The sequence below is a fragment of the Protopterus annectens genome, unplaced genomic scaffold (assembly GCF_019279795.1).
Source record: "Protopterus annectens isolate FY-2018-M unplaced genomic scaffold, PAN1.0 ctg57661_obj.part0, whole genome shotgun sequence".
In the NCBI taxonomy this organism is placed as follows: domain Eukaryota; kingdom Metazoa; phylum Chordata; order Ceratodontiformes; family Protopteridae; genus Protopterus; species Protopterus annectens.
Window position 1 is genome coordinate 7091 of NW_025049248.1, and position 7910 is coordinate 15000.

Here is a 7910-nt window from a genome sequence, read left to right on the forward strand (position 1 = left end):
TATGCTTATTCTCCAGTCATCTGGAATATGCCTTTCTTACCCCACTGCTACAAGTACCCTCAGGAGCCATTTCTCCCCTAGCTCACCCAGGATCTTTAGCATGTTTGCTGTAACCTCATCTGAGCCTGCTGCTTTCCCTATCTTCATTTTCCTTAGCGTTGTTCTTATTTCTAGGGTGGGCTCCTCCTTTTCACTCATTGTAGGCTGTTTCTAGGGCAGTACAACTTCTGTGGGGTTTTCTTCATTCAGAAGCTGCTGGGAATACTCCTTCCATCTGCCTTTGATGTCCTGTGGACTGGTGAGCAGGTTGTTGCTGGCATACCTTATGAAGGGTGTCTGACTACCTTCTGTATCTTTCTGTCTTTTCCTTGCAACCTGATGTAGTTTTTGTGCCACTTACTGAGTCACTTTCCAAAAGTTGATGGATTGCCTCCGATGCCCTATTCTTTTGCTATTTCAACTTCTTTTTTAGCCAACCGGTAGTCCTTCCTAGCTTGGTCCATCTTTTCTTTCTGCACTCCTCCTTTCTTTTGATGACTTCATGGACTTTTGCATTCCACCATCAGCTTTTCTTATGTGTCTTATTTCCATAAGTGACTCTGCCACATATCTTTTCTGTAGTCCTAACACATGATGTTCTTGGGCACTGCCATTCTTGCTCAACTCCACCTATTTCCTCCTCCTCTTCTTGGGGGGCTAGAGCCCCGAGTAATTCCTTGAACTGTTGTACTTTCTCTCCAGTCAACTTCCAGGTCTTCAGCCTGGTCTCTGTTGACCTTAGAGCCTTCTCTGACCACTGCTTGCAGCTGATTGTGGTAACTAGTGGTCTATGCTGCAGGCCAACTGTTTCACTGGGGATGACTTTGCAGTCATCGATTCTACCCCAGTGGCTTTTCTTTACTAGGAGGAAGTGTACCTGATTTGCATGTTAGCTACTCTTGTATGTGATCTTGTGACTCTCTCTCTGAACCATGTATTGGTTACTATTAAGCCATTTGCCAGACAGAAGTCTAGAATGGCTTCTCCTTCTTTATTCCTGTTGCCCCACCCATGTGGAGCAAGGCAGTCCTCGTATCCGGTTCTGTCTGTCCTGATATGTGCATTTAAGTCATCCATTATCCACACCAATTCATGTTGTCCTGCTTTATCTAGTAGGTCCTGCAACTGCTGTCTGAATGCACTCTTTTCCCCACTATCACAACCCTGCTGTGTGGCATAGGCTGAGATGAATACTGCCCTCTCAATACATGACAGTACACCAATCAAACTTAGCAGCAACAGCAAGTCACAGAGAAATGCGAACACACAAAGTAAGCTCCGTTTGCCATGAATCTTCTAATAATAACTTAAAAAAAACAAATTTATTCTGACAGTTTACATGTATATTATTCAGTATACTAGTACAATGCCAAAATAATGTTTACATTCAGCCTGGATACAGAAATTAAATCCACATTACTAAACTGGTATGTCCTCACTTTAAAGTTCTTCCTTGGACACTCAATGTTATCCATGTGCAATAATGGCGATGATATTCACATTCACAGACAAAATCTAAAATTCATGTAAATGGATATTGGCAGCATTCACCCGAGATAAAAGTTCTAGTGAAAATCCAGAATCCATAAAGAAATGGAAACAATGTTGACAGAGCTACTGCAAGCTCATCAAAACTCTTGACACACACAAAAAATCATACAGAAAGGAATATATCCTCAATACATCTTTGAAATCCCTGCCAGCAATACACAAAGTACACTTCTCTATTATCAAGGCAGGAGAGGCACAGTGAAATCCAGAGGGTGGCAGTGCTGAAGCCAAACTAACCTGAGGTCCCACTGAAGCTCTTGCATGTGAAGTCTGGCAAGAGGCAGCACTGGAACAGAAGAGGCCATGAATCCCAGGGCTCAAAGAAGCTCTGGTTGGAATAGCAGGTTGAAGAAGAGGCTGAATGAATACTAGGCATTTTGTGAATACCCTTGGGACAGTAGCGAAGGCAAAGCAGAGAACTGAAAATGAGAGGAAGAAACAAATGTAAAAAACTTCTTGGAAAAGAGGATGAATAGGAATATGAAGGTAAGAATCCTTTAGATCCAATGGTACCAGAAAAGGCTGGGGTAGTAAGAGGGAAACTGGGTTTGAAGAGAAAGCACCTGAAAAGGAGAGATCCAGAATAGGTCTCAAGTGCCCTCCTTTTGAGGAACCAGGAACATTCAGGAGTAAAGCCATTCCTACATGGGAAGGAGGGATAGGGTGAATAGTTCCCTGGTCCACTAGTGGCCCCAACACCTTTTTTAGAAATGAGGAAGTTGTTAAAGAGGAGGTTGTGGAATCCCGGGAAAAAGGAGGGTGGGACTTTCCTACCATGACAAATGATGGAACACAAGAATCTAAGGTGTTGAATATACTCCATATGCCACCCAGGAGTGCAAACAGACTGAATCTAGTCCTTATTAAACATGGGAAGTTCTTCACCCCCCCCCCCCCACACTTATATACTGTCTAGTCTGGTGTGGTCAGATCATAAAACTGTCTCCTTTAAAGTAAATATACACATCCACTTTCCTCACCTAGTTCAAACAGATCTCTAATATCTTGGTAGCCTGCAAATGTTTAGTGTTTTTATAGGTAGTCCGCCAAGGAGCCTGGCCCAAATTGCCAGTAAGTGCTGTCTGGTTAACTGACTTAATCATGGTGACAGAGTAGGTAAATGAAGGCACCAGGACTTAAACCCTCCACCCTTTAGCACAAGAAGCTGTTCACTAACAAGTTTTAACTTTATACCTCTCTGTTAAATGGACAAGCTACTGAATGGGTTGTAGAGAGAAATGTTTCATTTTGTCAGTGAAGTGCTTTTGCATACTTTTCCCCAACAACCCATTCAGTATTTTGTCCATGTACGCACAAGCACTTAAATGACAACAAAATTAAACATTTTCCTGACATGACACCTCTAGTAGTTTGACATATGCAGAAGCAGTTCACTGACACCAAAATGAAACATTTCTCTCAATGACCCATACAGTAGTTTGTCCATGTATGCAAAAACACTAGAATGAGAAGTGTCCCCCAGCAATCACTCTAGTAGTTTATACATGCATGCAGAAGCCCTTCATTGGCACCAAAATTAAACATTTTCACTGACACTTCCAGTGGTTTATCCATGTATGTGCAAGCACTTCACTTTCACCAAAATGAAACATTTCCACCAAATGACCCCTTCATTATTAGTATGTCCATGTATGCAAAAGCATTGTACTTTAACTAAAATGTTTTACCACAATGACCCACTCATTAGTTTGCCAATCTATGCAAAGCCAGTTAACTGACAGCGAAATGAAACATTTCCTCCAATGACTCCTCCAGTAATTTGCAGCGTTTATGCAAAAGTACTTAAATGACAACAAAATGAAACATTTCCCCTACATGACCCATTCAGTAGTTTATCCTTCTATTCGAAGTAGCTCACCTACACCAAAATGATTTCCTGTGTGATCCCTTCAGTAGTATGTCCATGGATTGCACAAAAGCCAAAATGAAACCTTGACCCCAACAACCCTTCATCAGTTTATCCTTAACTGACAGCGAAATGAAACATTTCCTCCAATGACTCCTCCCAGTAATTTGCAGCGTTTATGCAAAAGTACTTAAATGACAACAAAATGAAACATTTCCCCCAAAACCCCCTTTGAGTTTTTCCCCTTTCCAGTATCACCAAAAAACCACCCCCAAAGCCCTTTCCCCAAAAAAATTTAAAAACCCCTTTAATTTTTAAAATGAAAAACCCCTGTAAAAAGCCAAAAATTCAACTTTAAAAACCAAATGAAACAAAAATTTCCAAGGTTTTACCCCTTACTGAGTCACTTTCCAAAGTTGATGGATTGCCTCCGATGCCCTATTCTTTGCTTTACCTTCTTTTTAGCCAACCGGTAGTCCTTCCTAGCTTGGTCCATCTTTTCTTTCTGCACTCCTCCTTTCTTTTGATGACTTCATGGACTTTTGCATTCCACCATCAGCTTTTCTTATGTGTCTTATTTCCATAAGTGACTCTGCCACATATCTTTTCTGTAGTCCTATGATGTTCTTGGGCACTGCCATTCTTGCTCAACTCCACCTATTTCCTCCTCCTCTTCTTGGGGGGCTAGAGCCCCGAGTAATTCCTTGAACTGTTGTACTTTCTCTCCAGTCAACTTCCAGGTCTTCAGCCTGGTCTCTGTTGACCTTAGAGCCTTCTCTGACCACTGCTTGCAGCTGATTGTGGTAACTAGTGGTCTATGCTGCAGGCCAACTGTTTCACTGGGGATGACTTTGCAGTCATCGATTCTACCCCAGTGGCTTTTCTTTACTAGGAGGAAGTACCTGATTTGCATGTTAGCTACTCTTGTATGTGATCTTGTGACTCTCTCTCTGAACCATGTATTGGTTACTATTCCATTTGCCAGACAGAAGTCTAGAATGGCTTCTCCTTCTTTATTCCTGTTGCCCCACCCATGTGGAGCAAGGCAGTCCTCTATCCTTCTGTCTGTCCATATGTGCATTTCTCATCCATTATCCACACCAATTCATGTTGTCCTGCTTTATCTAGTAGGTCCTGCAACTGCTGTCTGAATGCACTCTTTTCCCCACTATCACAACCCTGCTGTGTGGCATAGGCTGAGATGAATACTCTCAATACATGACAGTACACCAATCAAACTTAGCAGCAACAGCTCACATGCCAGTCTCCTTTGCCATGAATCTTCTAATAATCTTAACAAATTTATTCTGACAGTTTACATGTATATTATTCAGTATTACAATGCCAAAATAATGTTTACATTCAGCCTGGATACAGAAATTAAATCCACATTACTAAACTGGTATGTCCTCACTTTAAAGTTCTTCCTCTGACACTCTGTTATCCATGTGCAATAATGGCTGTTCACATTCACAGACAAAATCTAAAATTCATGTAAATGGATATTGGCAGCATTCACCGAGATAAAAGTTCTGAAAATCCAGAATCCGAAATGGAAACAATGTTGACAGAGCTACTGCAAGCTCATCAAAACTCTTGACACACAAAAATCATACAGAAAGAATATATCCTCAATACATCTTTGAAATCCCTGCCAGCAATACACAAAGTACACTTCTCTATTATCAAGGCAGGAGAGGCACAGTGAAATCCAGAGGGTGGCAGTGCTCTCAAACTAACCTGAGGTACTGAAGCTCTTGCATGTGAAGTCTGGCAAGAGGGCACTCGAGGCCATGAATCCCAGGGCTCAGCTCTTTCTTGAAGAGGCTGAATGAATACTCATTTGTAATACCCTTGGGACAGTAGCGAAGGCAAAGCAGAGAACTGAAATGAGAGGCAAATGTAAAAAACTTCTTGGAAAGAGGATGAATAGGAATATGTAAGAATCCTTTAGATCCAATGGTACCAGAAAAGGCTGGGGTAGTGAAACTTTTGCCCTGTCTCTCATGCCCTCCTTTCCAGGAACATTCTCCTTCCTCTGGGAAGGAGGGATATGAATAGTTCCCTCCTAGTATTCCTCTCTTTAGAAATTTGTTAAAGAATTGTTCCCTCTTTCCTACCATGACTCACTGTCTAAGGTGTTGAATATACTCCTATGCCCTCAGACTGAATCTAGTCCTTATTAAACATGGAAGTTCTTCACCCCCCACACTTATACTGTCTAGTCTGGTGTGGTCAGATCATCTGTCTCCTTTAAATATCCTCCACTTTCCTCACCTAGTTCAAACAGATCTCTAATATCTTGGTCCCTTAAATGTTTAGTCTTTTTATAGGTAGTCCTCCTGGAATTCCTCAGTCTGTCTGTTAACTGACTTAATCATGGTGACAGAGTCTAAATCACCAGGACTTCTCTCCTCACCCTTTAGCACAGAAGCTGTTCACTCAAGTTTTAACTTTATACCTCTCTTAAATCAAGCTCTGAATGGGTTGTAGAGAAATGTTTCATTTTGTCAGTGAAGTGCTCTACTTTTCCCCAACAACCCATTCAGTATTTTTCCATCCTCTTCTCACTTAAATGACAACTTAAACCTTTCTCACCTCTAGTAGTTTGACATATGCAGAAGCAGTTCACTCACCTGAAACATTTCTCTCTCCCATACAGTTTTGTCCATGTATTCCTCTCTGTCCCCAGCTCACTCTTTTGCTCTGCAGAAAGCCTCATTGGCATTTCTCACTGACACTTCCAGTGGTTTATCCTGTATGTGCAAGCACTTCACTTTCCCAAATCCTTTCCACCTCCCTTCTTAGTATGTCCATGTATGCAGCATTGTACTTTAACTAAAATGTTTTACCACAATGACCCACTCATTGGTTTGTATCTCTCAAAGCCAGTTAACTCAGCTCACATTTCCTCTCTCCTCCAGTAATTTGCAGCTCTTATGCAAAGTACTTAAATGACAACTCTTTCCCTCTCCCATTCTAGTTTATCCTTCTATTAGTCTCACCTCACCTCTTTCCTGTCTCCCTTCTAGTATGTCCATGGATCACAAAAGCCTCCTTGACCCCAACAACCCTTCTCTTTATCCTTCTCCCACTTCACTGATGCTCTCTCTCTCTCTCTCTCTCTCTCGGGGTGTCTCTCTCCCTCTCTGGCCTCTCTCTTCTTCTCCCCCTCGCTCTTCTTCTCCCTCTTCCTTTCTCTCCACCTCTCCCTCCCTCTGTCTCTCTCTCCATCTTCCTCTCTCCTCCTTCTCTATCTCCCTCTGTCTTCCTCTCCCTTTCTCTACCTTTTCCTCTCTCTCCCCTGTCTCTCCTCCCTCTCTCCCTCTCCCCTCTCTCTACCCCTCCCTCCCTCTTCCTTTCTCTCCCCATCCCACTCCTCCTCACTCTCCATCACTCTCCTCGGCTATCCTCTCTCTCTCCCTCTCTCTCTCTCCCCTCCCTCTCCCTCTCTCTCTTTCTCCCCCTCTCTCTCCCTCTTCCTCTCTCTCTTCCTCTCTCTCCCCTCCCTCTCTCTCTTCCTTTCCCTCCCTCTCTTCCTCTACCTCTCCTCTCCCCTCTCTGCCTCACCTTCCCCTCTCTGTCTCTCCCTCTCCTCTGCCCCTCCTGCTTCCTTTCTCTCCCTCTCTGTCCCTCCTCTCCCTCTCCTCCTCCTCCTATCTCCCCCTCCTCCTCTCCTCAGCACTCTCTCTCCCTCCTCTCTCCCTCCTTTCTCTATCCTTCTCTCTGTCCACTTCTCTATCTCTCCCCTCTCCCCTCTCTCGCTTCCCCTCCCTCTCCTCTCAGCCCTCTCCTCTCCAGCCTCTCCTCCTCCCTCTCTCCTCCTCTCCTCCTCCTCTCCTCCCTCTCTCTCTCTCTCTCCTCTCTCCATCTTCCTCTCTCTCCCTCTCTCTTCCTCCTTCCTCTCTCCTCTCTCCTCTCTACCTTTTCCTCTTCCTCTCTATCCCTCTCTCTCCTCTCTCTCCCTCTCTCTACCCCTCTCTCCTCTTCCTTTCTCTCTCTCCATCTCTCTTCCTCTCTCTCTCTCCTCTTCTCTCCTTCTCTCTCTCTCTTTCCTCTCATTCTTCCTCCTCTCTTTTCCTCCTCTCTCTCTCTCACCCTCCCTCTCTCTCTCGTTCCTCTCTCTCCTTCTCCTCTTCCTCTCTCTTCCTCTCTCTCTCCTCTCTCCTTCTCTCTTCCCCTCTCTCCTTCTCTCTCTCCTCTGCTCTCTTTCTCTTTCTCTGCCTCTCTTCCTCTTTCCTCTCTCTGTCTCTCCCTCTCCCCCTCCTCTCCGCCTCTCTCCTCTCCCTCTCTTCCCACTCATCTCTCTCTCTCATCATCTGTCTCTCTCTCTCCCCTCTCTCTCTCTCTCTCTCTCTCTCTCCTCTCTCCTCTCTTCCTCTCCTCTCTCTCTCTCCCTCCTGTCTCCTCTCTCTCTGTCTCTCTCTCTCTCCTGCTTCCAATGCTCTCCTCT